The sequence below is a fragment of the Gymnoscopelus braueri genome (genome assembly GCF_963280865.1).
Source record: "Gymnoscopelus braueri genome assembly, chromosome: 23".
Taxonomy (NCBI): Eukaryota; Metazoa; Chordata; class Actinopteri; order Myctophiformes; family Myctophidae; genus Gymnoscopelus; species Gymnoscopelus braueri.
Window position 1 is genome coordinate 14377365 of NC_137625.1, and position 14003 is coordinate 14391367.

General features: G+C 42.9%; 1 protein-coding gene across 1 annotated transcript in view; it reads left to right on the plus strand.

Moving 5' to 3' along the window:
• Positions 1–5425: 5425 nt before the first annotated feature.
• The window catches only part of wnk1b (WNK lysine deficient protein kinase 1b), a 126337-nt gene continuing 117759 nt past the window's right edge, over positions 5426–14003 (plus strand). The window contains exon 1 of the mRNA XM_080421577.1: positions 5426–6389. The gene's annotated coding sequence lies outside the window, so the exon portion shown is untranslated. The remainder of the gene's footprint in view (positions 6390–14003) is intronic.

A 14003-nucleotide genomic window follows, 5' to 3' on the forward strand; every position in this document is an offset into this window, starting at 1 on the left:
GGTCAGTGAGGTTGAAGATCAATCCCTGGTTTGGCTCTTCTGTTAATCAGAGAGGACTTCAATCTGAATGCAAATTGATTTTGACTATATGGTTTAAACATTTAACCCGCTTGTAGTGAAATGTATTAGTTTAGTGAAATCTTCTACTCTTGTGTACAACTTCAAGGTTCCTTTTCTCTTCTCAAATGAGATGACAATATTGGATTTATTTCATATTATTGATTGATTGTTAACGACATTTCTGTATGGCCTTTGTGTGTGTGTGTGTGTGTGTGTGTGTGTGTGTGTGTGTGTGTGTGTGTGTGTGTGTGTGGCTAACACCAATAGGCTGGTTGCCTATAAAGCCAACATGAGCAACATGAAATCAGTGCTGATGATAGTCTGAAGACCGAACTTTTTTAATAAATCACCCTAGTTATTTAAAACTGTAGAAGGCTACGGCAGTGGTTTTCAACCTTTTTCATGCCAAGGACCCCTAAATTGACATACATTTGCGGACCGCCATCTGAAAATGCTGAATAAAAAATGTGCTTTAAAAAATATATATATTCAAACATTTGCACACATTTTCACGATTTTTCTAAAATAGCAGATCTACAAGCTCATAGCGCGGCACTGAGTTCCGCACTATGAGCTTGTATATCTGCTATTTTTGAATAGCCAAAGCTAAGTGGTTAAAATGATTGTGACGCTATGTTAACTAATTTCGTTGGGTACCCCCCCTAACCTCACTCCGTCAAATGGAAGAAGCTTGCAACACACATTTTGTTTCACAGCCTACTAAATGCAAATGAGATTTCCGGAGGGAGGGGGGTTTACCAGGCTACCCCCCCCCAAGGACCACTGGTGGTCCCCGGAACACTGGTTGAGAACCACTGACCTACGGTAATATGAAGACAGTCATACACTGTTCCAAAGCCACAGGGCGGCAAAAAAGCACAGCATTACAGTACCTTGTCACAGGTCTCTTTTCTATGATAAAAAGTCAATCTAGTGACCGCTGCAATTCCTTGCAACTGGTTGCAAGTTGCAATTGGTGTGGACTGGGCTTTAGTTTAGGAGGGTGATACAATTGTATTTAACAACCACAGCTAAATTTTTAAATGTTTAGAAATAAACATTACGTAGTTCTGTCAGGTTCTCCTCTAGACTGTGGAACCATTGGTGCACTTGTCTGTATGTTCAAAACTGAACATGGTGGAAGTCTTTTTATTGTATTTCTTTTTCAGTTATTGTTATGTTTTGTATGGTGTTTTTATTGTGATATGGATCCCCCTTGGGTCTGAAATAAAGATTGAATTGAAACACATATTTTTACAATTGAAAAGATACAGTCAAGCCATGGTTCTTACATTGGAACATATACAGTGAAGCTATTATAATGGAACAAAGACATTGTTCTTACGGTATATAGACAGATAAAGCCTTTATCATAATGTATTAAAACAAAAAGAATTACAACCCAATCTTAAAACAAAAAGCAATTACTATTTGAAGGATGTCATTCCAACATGGAATTAAAATGCACCTTAGGGTTACAACCCCTGCTTAAGCCAACAGCTCATGTTCTAGGTCTCCCCTTTCCTGAGATATGGGTGCTTATGTAATAAGAATTATTTTTATTGGAGGCACATGCGGGGGACTGACTGCATGGGCTATGGGTAGCTCAAGGAAAACTGTGCCTAAATCGCGTTATAATAAATATCCAGAAGACTAATACGTGTAGAGGCGAGAGGATTGTAGACAATTGTAAAATATTTGAGAAATTTGACCCATTTGTTAGTTATATAAGAAGTGCAGACAAACAATTTAACCAAGCGTCCGAAGACAAGGCGAGCAAAGAACAACACAGAAGCAAAGGACACAAAGTGCATATTAACTTATCTGGATAATATTATATATATATATATATATTTTTTTTTAAATATATTTTTGGGGGCTTTTTCTGCCTTTATTGATAGGAAAGTAAGCTGACAGGAAATGACGAGAGAGATGGGGGGGGGGGGGGGGGTGACACACAGCTAGTAGTCTCGCGTAGCCAGACAACTATTCCGTTCACAAAAATATATTTTAAAATATCTTTACATTTTATTTTTTATTTCCATTTCCGCTTAGCATCAAGGATAAATATAAATTAAATTAACATATAAACCGGATGTGAAGCCCCCTCCCCAAACGGAAGTGGGGAGGGGGCTTCACATCCGGTTTATATGTTAATCATGATCAGAGCTTCCAAGTCCCAGACAGTCTGGCATCGCGGGACTATACAGCAAAGATCTTCGGGATCGGGACTTGAACCCGCGACACGCTGTCATGCTGGATTACAAGCAAATGTGGTATGTGCCTGGACCGCTAGGCCAGCTGGCTCCTCTATGACGGATTATTTAAATCACACAATCAATTACCTAATGCCACTTTAAATGATATTCAGCTAAATATAGAGAACATGCTGTTGATCCAGTTGAACATAAGGTGAAATCTGTCAACACTAAAGTTGAATAACTTTGAATCTGTTGTCTATGACACAAACAATCAAGGCGGGCGAAATAATGATACAAGAGAAGGGAATCAATTCTTTGGAAATAATTGGAACGATCCTGAAGTTATGCAACTATACCAGACCAAAGTCAAAATGCTAAAGGCATAAAATGATCCACTTTGTTGCAGACCTGTCTGCAAAATAGAGGAGATCCAAGGACTGTCTTCCAATTAGCCAATAATTGGATAATTGTTAGATTAAATCTCAGCTGTGGGTATGGAAGGGGAGACAGAAGTTCCACTTAACAAATTGAGAAAAGCTCTAAAGCTATGCTGATAAGTTTCTTAAGCGAGGACTCCAGCAGTGCTTGTGCATAATGAACAGTGACATGGAGATAAGACTGACAGAAGTGAAGTGAGCTGAACAGGTAGGCATAGTGCGGTGGGCACAACTACTGTACAGACATCAGACATCGAGATGCCATTCCTATGGATTCAATTCATCTATCCTTGTGGCTTTCTTCTCCTTGTTTCATCCCAAACAAGACATACAGTACTATTACTATGGCCTGGTAAACCATCCCGGTCGCGTGATGATAATGTGAACTGCGACGACCAGTTTACCAGGCTACTATTATTATGGATATGTGGGAAACATATCAAATACCAAATCATCATACCAAATATAATTGGACAATTATTTGGCCGCATATTTCATAACAAAAGTGAAAAACTAAAGACATATGCATAAGTCCTGTCGATAGACAGATAGGTAGATAGGTAGATAGATAGATAGATAGATAGATAGATAGATAGATAGATAGATAGATAGATAGATAGATAGATAGATAGATAGATAGATAGATAGATAGATAGATAGATAGATAGATAGATAGATAGATAGATAGATAGATGTGTGTGCGCGCGTGGTATTTTTCCATATATCTTGTATTTTTTGTCAATGGAAATATTCACACCTCCAGAATAAGTGTCAATGCAGCTGCGTAGGATGATGAACACAGAGGCAGAAGAAGTCAAACATGCCAAATCCCACACACATCTTACAAAACAACACGACATTTCTTTATTTCAATACTGATCTTCCAGCCCTGCTGGATCTTCATTAGAGTAATGAAGTATTGTACCAGAATCCATTTATTGTCTCTCTCTTCCTCTCTGTGATGTCACAGAGTGTTTCTGTCTCACTTCATAGGCACATGCTAATTTGCATTTTTTGGGGCTCATAATGTAGGCTGTATGTATGTATGTATGTATGTATGTATGTACACATGTATGTACACATGTATGTATGTACGTACGTACGTACGCGACCCCCGTTTTTGTTTCTTTCCACGCCGTTTGGTGCCCCCCCCCCCCGGTTGGTGCCCTGTGCTTCAGCACCTCAAGCCCGTCGGATAAGCCACCACTGCACACACACACACACACACACACACACACACACACACACACACACACACACACACACACACACACACACACACATACATACATACATACATACATACATACATACATACATACATACATACATACATACATACAGTACATACAGTACATACATACATACATACATACATATACATACATATAGCTCAATGCCTCAGGAGGCTGCTCAACATCAAATGGCAGGACAAGGTTCCAGACACTGAGGTCCTTCACAGGGCTGAAATGGAGAGCATCTACAGTGGGCTGCATGCTGCGGCCAGTGGACACGTTATAAGGACACCCTAAAGGCCAGTCTCAAAAGTTGTGGTCTGGATCCAGAGAACTGGGATGCCCAGCACCGCTCCAGCTGGCGCTCTGCAGTCAAGCATGGTGCAGCAGAGTCTGAAAAGCGCCGCGTCCACGAAGCCGAACAGAAGCGCAGGCTCCGCAAGACCAGAGCCGGTTCCTCCCTCTCACCCAGTCGGCCCCCCAACCATCACATGCCCTCACTGCATACGGTCATTCCGTGCAAGGATCGGCCTCACCAGCCACCTTCGTAGCCTGGTACCAGACGAATCTGCCATTGCGAGGGAATTTTTTTTCCCTTGATTAGGTCTGGCCCCTCTCAATGGAGATTGGATTTCTCTCCCTCCGAAGTTGTGAGGGACCAATCAGGGCCCAGTATGCAAATATGGGGCGGCTTTATCACGAGTCATTTTTTTTATTTGCCCCTCGGAAATGCAGGTTCCACACAGAGATTCCAGACTAATATCTACGCAGTGATATTAGTCTGGCCATGCCAGGCTACCATCTTCGCACCCACAAGACATTGTGAAGTCACTTGGTCATCTTCGCAAGCGAAGGACGAACATAGAACATACGATACATACACATACATAGGCTACATACATATAGCCTACATTACATTATGAGCCCCCCAAAAAATGCAAAATAGCCTGTGCCTATGGAGTGACCCCCCCCCCCCATCAGAGTGAGACAGAAACACTCAGTGACGTCAGAGAGTGTGAGAGAGCGAGAGAGAGGGAGAGAGAGAGAGAGAGAGAGAGAGAGAGAGAATGTGTGTGTGAGAGATTTAGACAGTGTCCGACACAGGGAAAAAAAGAGCACACACACACACACACACATACACACACACACACGTGCACGCTCGTACGCTCCCACTCACGCACGGATGGTCGCTCGCTGCCTCATCAGAACTACCAGACGCTGTAAACTGGACGCAGCAGCAGCAGCAGCAGCGGTCAGCGGACTTCAACGGGACTTTGGAACAAACAGCCACATCTGGACGCGTTGTTATGTTGTTGGGGACCCCAGTGGACCCCAGCAGACCGGAGGAGAGGAGGTATACATATAAGAGAAGAGAAGACGCAGGCTGAGGTGGGGGGCCCTGGGGGGGACAATCGGGACATTGTTATGGACTATATGTGCACCGTGTCAACAGCTGTGGACGTCACATACAGCAGGGAACCAGGAGTTTGTGTGTCGTTTTGGTGAAAAAAATAAGTGAGTTTAGTTTAGTGTGTCATCATCGTTGCCTCCTGCTTTCTGCCTGCCTGGTGGAGGGTTGATCGTCCTGTCGAGTCATCGGCTTGGTTCCAGGAGCAGAGAGAGAGAGAGAGAGAGAGAGAGAGATAGAGACAGACAGACTGAGAGAGTGAGGGAGAGAGAGATAGAGACGTATTAGGCTACTGGACATTCATGTCTCTCTCTCCGTTTGTCTGATCTGGACCAAAACAACTGGGAATATTCCGAATGGTTGGATTGGAAGCGGATTTCTTCTTGTAACCTTTTTTTTTTTAGACCTCATGTGCAGCAGCGAGAAAAAAAACAAAAAAAAACAACCCGAACGGGACACTATCTGGGGGGCTGGAAGAGCTTTAAGTGTGTGATCGTGGCTGTTTGGTTCAGAAAAACAGGGGAATAATGTGGATTTAACATATATTTAGATTGCAACGCGTGGGTCCGAGTTATTCAACCTTCCGGGGGACTTGACTCGGGGGTTGTGGTGTGAAAGGAAAGGAGGCAGTAGATAGATAGAAGCGGATGATGGAAGAGGAACTGAGAGCAAATAAGAGGAAATAGAACCGATCAGCACTACCTACCACCAGCCAGCCATCAGCGGGGGGAAGCTGGTTCCTTTGGCCGAGGGGAGGTCGCTGTTGCTCGGCTTGGGGCTGCCTGCACGTACCGCTGGCCTGGAGGGTGGTTGAAAACGTTGTGATGTTGGACTTACTTGACTTCTTTTGACGGGTTTTTTTGTTGTTGAGGGGGGCGGTGTTGTTTTCTGCTGATTTGAATGTGACGATCAGTGATGTTTCACTTTCTGCAACATGTTTACATGCAGACTTAGAGTTTCTGCAGAGGAGTTTGCGCTCCATTTAGATCAAGTTTGCACACGTTGAAAAGAAGAAAGAATGGCTTCTGCTGCACCGCTGTGAAACAAGGTAACGATCTGGATCATTTGAAACGATTTAACGGCTTATTTTCACTTCCAGCGTGTTGGTTATTTTTTGGTTACACAGTCGCTACAATCCTCGTTAAATTGAACCCGAAAGTGTGCACAAATAACACCATACTCTCCGAGTTACAAATGGATACATTGACACCAGTGGTGGAAAAAGTACTCACATATCTTTACTTATGCTAAGTAAAAGTATCGATGTAGAAATACTCTGTTACAAGTCCCGTATTAAAAATGTACTTGAGTAAAAGTACTGGTATGCAGAATGTCCCATTTCACAAGTTTTCAAACGTATACATTGTATAAAAAAATCTTTTGAAAATAGCAGATGGTTCGGCTATTTTTAAATGGGCTTTAGTGGTTAATGTATGTTTTGTAATAATAATCAAAATCTACAAAGTAAAGTTTTCAAATAATTAAAAAGTAATAATTCAAAAAAGTACAATATTTGCCTCTGAGATGTAGTGGAGTAGAAGTAAAAGTACTGAAAAATACTCAAGTAAAGTAAAAATGCCTCAAAATTGTGCAAAAAGTACAGTACTTGAGTAGATGTACTTAGTTACTTTACACCACTGATTAACACTATAAACTTTAAATCAAAGCAAAGTTTAGTTGATCTCTGCTAGCCTTATTCCTGCAGTACCTGGTGTTTTCACAGTAAGCCTACAGTATTTACATTAAATCTGCTATGATAACTTTGATCTCCCTTCATGATCTAATTTCTACCACTCAACCAAGAGGCAAAAAAAATCCCTTCTTGGCCAGGGGATCGATGTTGGGCTAATGAGCTCCAGGCAGTACTACTTATCAACCGGTGTCCTACCCGACACGAGGCTCGAAACGTCTCAATGGAACAGTAGGAGACCGCCTCAATCAATCCCCTGTCTGCAGCTGTACAAGTTATCAGTGGTGGAAAAAGTACTCAAAGTAAAAGTATCAATACTGCAATGTAGAAGTACTCTGTTTCAAGTGAAAGTCCAGAAATGTACTTGAGTAAAAGTACAAAAGTATTGGTATCAAAACGTACTTCAAATGGCCAAAAATGTATTTAGGGCTGAAGTGGTTACTGTATGTTTTGTAATAATAATCAAAATCTACAAAAGTAACTAGTAAATTACTAGTTAATTATTTGAAAACTTCAGTTACTAGCAGTAAGTAACTAAAGTTTTCAAATAATCGTAGTGGAGTAAAAAGTACAATATTTGCCTAGTACAAGTATTGAAAATTGGAAATACTCCAGTAAAGTAAATTGTACTTACTGTAAGTACAGTACTTGAGTAAATGTACTTAGTTACTTTCCTAACTCTACTAACACTGACTGCAGCTGTATTGTATTAACATACTCTACCACATTATGTTCAAATAACGTGTTATTCATTTAATGAGTCCTGGGTTGCAGCTTTAAGTGTGAAGGCGGTTAATTAATGATAAGGTTATTAATTACAGATGAACGTGTGCCGCCCTGTCACTCAGCACCGTGCGCGAGCGAGGCGAGCCCACGTTTATATTGGTTACGCAGAAACTGATAACCTGTTGAATTGTGTGACCCCAGAGGTCGGCGTTTACTGTTTTCACACATTCACTCACTGTTTTTAGATATTATTACTAACCCATTATTATTATTAGTGCATTTTTATTATTATTATGATTACTTTTAGCTAGTTATTATTATTATTAGGCTATTATTATCATCATTTAAAATAAAAGACAGATGATTGTGTTGATTTGATTTGAACCTATATGACTGTATTCTGTCTGTACAGTGTCATCCTTGACAGGCGCTTGATTCAAATAAAATGTATTATGATTATTATAATTACAGTTATCCATTCCCATAACGCGCAGTAATTAAGCCTGAATCTGCTGAAATTGCTCAACTCAATAGGTCACCAATGTGGGTATAACACCAGGCTAGGCTAACTGAAGTGCAGCTAACGTCAGATTTCAGGTACTTTCTTGGACAAAAGTAAAAAAGGTAAAGGATGGTTACAGCTTTTTATGGTGAACTTTAAAGAAACGTGTTTGTCAGTTGAATGAAGACAGCATCCAGCTAACAGCATTTAGACTAACTTCACACACACCAGTGGTGGAAAGTAACTGAGTACATTTACTCAAGTACTGTACTTAAGTACACTTTTGAGGTACTTTTTACTTAACTAGAGTATTTCCAATTTTCAATACTTAATACTTCTACTCCATTACATCTCAGAGGCAAATATTGTAATTTTACTCAACTACAATTATTTGAAAACATAAGTTACTAGTTACTTTGCAGATATAAAGTATTATATTATAAAACATACATTAACCTCTTTAGACCTATTTTATACCTAGGCTATTTGAAAATAGACGATTTGCTCACGAGTCACGACCTTGTGAGCTTGTAGATCTGCTATTTTCAAACATTTTAGTACTTTTACTTTTGGTACTTGGGGTATATTTTGATGCCAATACTTTTGTACTTTTTACTCAAGTAACATTTTGAACACATGCCTTTTACTTGTAACAGAGATTTTTATATTTAGTCCTTGGGCCAAACCCCAAAATCTCACATATCGGTACCACCTGGGATGGCAAATTCTAGTTGGGATTTTTTTATTCCTATACATCCCTAGATATTATTCTTGTATGATAGACCTTCCTGAGGCCCAGCTAAATTGGGGTTATCAGCTGCTAAAGTTACCACCCCCCATTGAAAAATGGCATTTTAGACACATGTGCATATCTTGGTATTGGCTCACGTTCAGGACATATTACAATGTTTTATATTTTATGTTTGGTATCATTTTTAAGGGGACACTTTGAGCTTTCATTCAAGCCCTTTGGTGACTATGTATGATAAGTACAGTGGTCACTGGAGCTCTTCAAACCTTTAATAACCTTTTTTTTCTCACAATTTCCGCCTAAACCATATATTTTCTTTTAGTTCTGTGGCATCAAGAAACATCAGAGACACAAAACACAACAACTGGAATACTGACATGACCCTAAGGATTCAGGAAATGTATAATTTACCCATAGTATTTCATTCTGAGGTGGTCATTTTCAGCCTTATCTTAAACAAGCACTTTTTATGAGAAATAGACCGGTCAATAGGCATATAAGAAAGAGTACCACTAAACCTCCCTAAACATTGATACAAAAGGGGTTTCAATTGATTCTGGTACCTTTAGGCATGCTTGAGAACATCCCAAATATCCAGGAAAATATACTTAGCAGAAAGGCATAATTTTCAAGATGGCATCCAAGATGGTTGCCAGGAGCTTAAAATGTCTATATCTCAATTACCATTCAACCTAGAAAGTTGTTTTTGGTGTCGTAACCCTAGGTTTTGGATATCATCGCCCCCTGGTGATCACACAGAGCACACACTGGACTCCCGAATTCCAATTCCTATTGGATAGGGTCGTGTGACGCAAAACACCGGCGACCGGTGGGGGTATAAATACCATTGCGTCACATGGACTCGCCCTCTGAAACCTTCCACTCTGCACGCCACACTGCGCACAGAGGGGGTTAAAAACGTAAGTACCTTACTTAGTTACGCTATTAATAAAACCTGAGTTACATACGTAACCTAGGGTTATTATAGCATAGCTTCGTAAGGTACTTACTATGGGACACATAAACGTCCCCCCCCCACGAGCCCATGTTTAACCAACCCTACCCAAATGCTTGCCCAAGGCCGCAGGTCCTGCCCTCGGCAACCCAGACCCTGTGGGTCAGGAAGCAAAAGGATTTATGGTAAGACCTTGACAGACATAAGTCCTGTCCCTAGTCACCAGCCCAGACAGACCCTGGTCTGACCGGCTCGTGACAGAGAAACCAAGGCCTCCTCCTCCCGGACCCTGCCTAGCAGGTCCAGAGAGGGCTTGAGGGGCCAGCCAGGCAGAGAGAGAGAACATGCCCCCAGGCATGTCTTGCATTCCCTGGCCTGATCCGGCTGCTGCCCACAAGTAGGAAGAAACCACATGCCCTTAGGCATGTGTTCACCTAGCTTGAGCCAGCTCCTACACCCAGGATCGTGCGCGCCATCTCAGATGCCGCCACGTCCAGGCTGTAGAAAGATGCAAAGGTCAACCAGTCAGCGGCAGAGCATATCTCCTGCATTGACACCCCTTTGTAAAGGGCCCAAGATGCAGCTACACTCCGAGTAGAGTGGGCCCTCAGTCCCAACAGGACAGCGGCACCACTACTCACATATGCCAACCGAATCGCCTCCACGATCCATCTGGACAGAGTCGGTCTAGCCACCGCCTTCCTCTGACCCCGGCCAAAGGAGACGAAAAGCTGAGGTAACTCACGATTGGCCGCCGTCCTCTGACAGTAGAGCCTTAAGGCCCTCACTGGACAGAGACAGTGCAACCGTCTGTCCTCCGCCGAAATGAACGGTGGAGGATGGAAGGCCCCCAGTTCTACTGGGGCCTGGCCAACCGTGCCGGTCTTAGACACAAACTTCAAGTTGGGTTTCAGCAAAACCCTCTTGCCGTCGTCTGAAAACCATGCAGTCCTCGCTCACAGAGAGCGCTTGCATGTCACTGACGCGTTTCGCCGTGCAAAGGGCCACTAGAAGCACCGTCTTGAAACTCACGATCTTCAGATCTAACGTTTCAAGAGGCTCAAAGGGGGGCCGACACAGTGTGTCCAGCACCACAGTCAGGTCCCACTTAGGGAACAAAGGTCTGTTCACTGGCCTAGCACGCTTAGCACCGGCCATAAACCGTCGCACCAGCGAGTGCTTGCCCACCGACTGGCCATCGAACCCATCGTGGCAGGCAGTGATGGCAGCCAGGTACACCTTGATGGTGGAGAAAGCCAAATCATGATCCAATCTGTCCTGCAGGTAGATCAGAATGCTTCTCACAGGGGCCTGAAAAGCCACCACCGGAGGTGATTGCTCCAGGCACCAGGTCTCAAACATATTCCACCTAACGTCGTACTGACGTCTGGTAGAATCTGCCCTAGCCCCCTGTATAGTGGCCACCACTGCAGGGGGCAGGCCGTGCGAGTTTAGACTCGACCTTTCACGGGGTAAACCCACAGATCCAGAGCCTGGGGGTTCTCGTGCCAAACCTCGTCCCCGCCTTGCCTCAGAAGGTCTCTGAGCAGGGGGAGAGGCCACGGCTCGTCGTAGAGGAGGGGAAAGATCTCCGTCCTCCACGTGCCCCATGCTGGTGCTACCAGCGGAACCATCCCACCCCGGGTCCTGATCCTCTCCAACGTTGGACGGATCAGACCCAGGGGTGGAAAGGCAAAAAGTAGACCGCTCGGCCACTCGAGCTCTGGGAGGTGTCCCACAACCCCCGGGCTGAGTAGCCTTCGTGGACAGCCCCCCAACCTGAGAGGCTTGCGTCCGTGGTTATCACCTTCCAGGACACTACAGCGCCTATCTTGACCCCTTCGGACAAGAAGGTCGCCTGTGTCCACGGTTGGAGTGACAAAACACAGCGTGGTGACACTACCACTTTCCGAGAGCCCATGGAGTGCGGTATCCTCAGAGACCACATCCATCTCTGGAAAGGTCTCATGTAGAATCTGCCCAGCTGGATCAGGTGTATGGCCGAGGCCATGAGACGCTTGCATGCATGTCCTGTACGTGACTTTGCGCCCTAGGCGCATGGAGCGCACACATGCCAAGAAGCTCGTTATCCTGTCCTGGGACAAGCGCGCCATCATCGTGGTGGAATCCAAGGATATCCCCACGAAGCTTGTTGGGATGGAATCAAAACGCTCTTCTGAGCGTTGATTGTGAACCCCAGGGACTGCAGGTGCGCAATGGCCATCTCCGTGTGCCGCGCTACCTCTTCCCTCGACTCCGCTGCCAGCAGCCAATCGTCTATGTACGTCGCCAGACGCAGACCCTGCTGACGCAGCGGAGCTATCGCCGCTTCTGTGCATTTCACGAACACCCGGGGGCTCAGTGACATGCCAATGGGGAGCACCGTGTACTCGTACACTTTGCCTTCGTAGCCGAAGCGCAGGAACTTGCGGTGCGGTGGATAGATTGGGACGTGAAAATAGGCATCCTTGAGGTCTATACTCGTCCACCAATCTCCATGACGAATCGTTTGCAACAATGTCGCCGTTGTGAGCATTCGAAAGTTGAAGACCTTCAGAAATCTGTTCAAACCCTTGAGGTTCAGAATAGGTCTTATGGATTGTGGATTTGGATTGTTCTTACCAGTCAGCTGTGACAGCTGTCCCCTTCAGCTTTGCTTCCTGAAAAAACTGCTCCACCACCAAATAATAGGCCACACCCACTTCATCAACTACTTTAATTGGACACAGGTTTGTTTAATTTATTTAAAAAAAGGAGCAGTGTGATATATAACTTTTAATATGTTGTTGGCTATGAATGAAAATCCACCTATAGAGAAAAATAACAAAATGTCAAAAAATATAAAAAGCTGCTCCAATGGAAAGGCTATCATATTTTTATTTACTTATATTGGCCCAAAAAACAATTTAGTATAGGTAAGGTTTTGCCGACTTAGTGGTACCGATATCTGGTCTGGCCCAAGGACTAATTGTGGTATTGCTACTTTTACCACTTTTAAATATCTGAGTACTTCTACCACTGGTTCTTCCAACACTCATATGTTTGGACCATGTGTTTGTATGAAGGTATATTATCTGTATTTGAGTATGGCTTAAAGGGATATTTCACCTTCAAAAAAACTTTGGGTCATTTATCATCTACTCAGGCTTTTGTGATCCCCCCAGACCGTTTTTAAGTTGCTTGATTCAGTATTTAGATATTTGATATTCATTTTATCAGACAAGCCCCCTTCCTATACAAACCCATTATAACTTCAAACTCCATTTTTAACATGTTAGATTCATCGAAAACACCCGTCCTTGGTTCTGGTGAATCACCATGCCCTCCTAATACGCGAGGGGGCCGTGTTTTTTCGATAACTTTTTTCATTTATTTTTTTATATATTTTTTTGGAAAATGAAAAAATTAAATACAATAAAAAAAATGTAATAAAATAAATGAAAAAACGTTAAAATGACCCAAAGTTTTTTTTAAAGTGAAATATCCCTTTAAACTGATGACAAGACAAAGCTGCGACTCATTACACTAATTTAAGAGAGAGAGAGGGAGAGAGACAGCCTGCTGTTTCCATCTTTATTAATTAGCAGTATTGTGCAACACCTGGGGGCGTGAGGCACCACTTGCTTCACATGGAGTGTGACATTTAAAAACAATAATGGATTACATCGATTAGGTTTGATGGCTGCACTCCTATTAACATGTTTAGCTCACTGATCATGACTTATGCCATTTTCCAATGCATTTTTGAGGGAGCCATTGGATTCCATTAATTTCTGTATGGTATTCAATATTTTATTCATTACATCAGTGGTTCTCAAACTTTTTCATGTCAAGGACACCCAAAATGCTATGTATTTGGCCACGGACCCCATCTCAAAATATTTTGTTCCAGGGCCCCCCAGGAGCAAAGATTTGAGTTACAAATGTTGGCTTTAAAAAAATATATGTTCAAAGGTTTGCAAAAAAAATCACGATTTTTCAATAATAGCAGATCTACAAGCTCATGTAGCTTGTATATCTGCTACTTTTGAATAGCCA